Genomic DNA, 2,203 nt, shown 5'->3' with positions numbered 1-2,203 from the left:
TGGGTTAATGTTGGACTTGTGGCTTGGGCAGCATTGGGTTGGGATGTTTTCGTGATGCACCTTTTCTTTACATAAAACTCTCTCTTATACATGAGTCGCCGTGGATTTGTTTCTCCAAAGTACCTAGACTAATACAATGTTCATTAGGGATATTGGTCTGCAGTTCTCAATTGTTGTGGGATCCTTGCCTGGTTTAAATATCAGAGTTATACTAGTTTCATAGAAAGAATTTGGGAGTTTGCCATCTTTTTCTATGTTCTGGAAGAGTTTGCGTAAGATTGGTGTCAGTTCTTCCATGAATGCTTGATAGAATTCTGTAAATCCATCTTGTCCAGGGGATTTTTTTATTGGTGATCCTTAGATAACGTTGTCTATTTCATCTATTGATATATAGCTGTTAAGATGCTTGATATCCTTTGGGGATAGTCTAGAGATGGATTGTTTTTCCAAGAATTTGTCTATGTCTTCCAAGTTTTTTAATTCTTTGGAGTATAGTCCATCTTAGTACTCTGTAATTATACTTTTGATTTCACTAGGGTCCCTTGTAATACCCTCCTTTTCATTCCTCATCCTTGCTATTGAAATTTTTTCCTTCCTTCCTCTGGTTAATTTCACCAGAATCTGTCAATTCTGTTTAGCCTTTTGAAGAACTAACTTTTAGCAGCATCAATTTTTCCCATAGTTTTCTTATATTCCTTCTTCTGAATCTCAGCCCTAATTTTTATTATGTCTTTTCTTTTGCTATTAGCTATATTGTTTTGTTGACTCTGCTTTAGTTGCTGTAAGTTTTGTGCCAGCATATCAGTCTTGTCTCTCTTCCTTTTTCATGTGTGCATGTATTGCTATGAAACTTCCTCTGATAACTGCTTTTGCTGTGTCCCATAAATTTTGGGATGTCGTGTTCTCATTCTTGTTGGTTTCTAGAAATTTCCTACTTTCATCTATGATCTGGCCCAGTAGATGCTCCATTTTGCAACAGAGAGTTATTTATCCTGCAATTGTTTGCCCTTGTTTTCTTCATCTTCCTTTTGTTGATTTCCAGCCTTGTGGCACACTGGTCAGATAGAGAGGTCTGTGTGATCAATGTTCTTAAATTTATGCAGATTTGACGTATGCCCTAGCATGTGGTCTATCTTCGAATATGTGCCATGTGGGTTTGAAAAAAATGTGAATATTTTTGTATTTGGGTGGAGAGCTTTGTAGATCTCCATCAGGTCAAATCATCTAATTATGTTTAGATCTTTAGCCTCCTTGTTGAGTTTCTTTCCCAGTGATCTATCTTTCTTAGAGAGTGGTATATTGAATCACCTACTATAATTGTTGAGGGTGTGATATCTATTTTCATTCTTTGGAGCATTTGATTGACATAATCTGCTCAAGGTTTGTTTGGTGAGTAAATTTTTAGAATGCTTAGTGGTTCCTAGTCTATGGTTGCCTTGAGCATTATATATAGTGTCCCTCCTTATCTCTTTTTATGGTTTGCCCTTTGAGATCAATTTTATCCAAGATTAGGATTGCAACTCCTGCTTTTTTTTTTTTGAATTGCCATTTGCTTGGTATATTTTTCTCTACTCTTTGATTCTAAGCCTAATTTTGTCTGTAATCTTGAGATTTGTCTCCTGTTGGCAGCAGATCAAGGGGTTGTATTTTCTAAGCCAATCTGTTAGTCTCTGTCTCTTAAGGCCTGAGTTCATTCTATTGATATTCAGGGTTATTACAACTATCTATGGATTCTGTGATGTCATTTTATCCCTCTTGTGTTAGGTGTTTTCCTACCTCCATTTCTTTTCCATGGGTTGTGCATATGTGTATTTGTGGTTCATTCTTGCCTTCTTTCTATCGTGGAGCCAGTGTTATCTTGGGGGCTGTTTTATCTTTGATGGTTTGTGGGTGGAATTGTTCTGTGTGGTGGTCGCTTGTATGTGCTTGGTGAGTGTTGTTCTTCTGCCCATGGATTGGCAAGGATCTTTTGTAGTGCTGGATTCCTTTTAGTATATTCTTTGAGATTTTCCTTGTCCAGGAAGACTCTTACTTCTCCATCAACTTTGATAGATAATTTAGCTGGATAGAGTATTCTTGGGTTTGCGTTACTTTCTTGCAATGTTCTGAATATGTTGCTCCACTTCCTCCTTTTCTTCATAGTGTCTGCTGATAGGTCTGAGAATATTCTTATCTGCTTGCCTGTATATGTGGTTGCTAGTTT

Source organism: Echinops telfairi, unplaced genomic scaffold, assembly GCF_000313985.2.
Source record: "Echinops telfairi isolate 266 unplaced genomic scaffold, ASM31398v2 ScPeMD7_6;HRSCAF=24_1, whole genome shotgun sequence".
NCBI classification, from domain to species: Eukaryota; Metazoa; Chordata; class Mammalia; order Afrosoricida; family Tenrecidae; genus Echinops; species Echinops telfairi.
The sequence above is the reverse complement of the archived record's forward strand: the minus strand, read 5'-3'. Positions refer to the sequence as shown.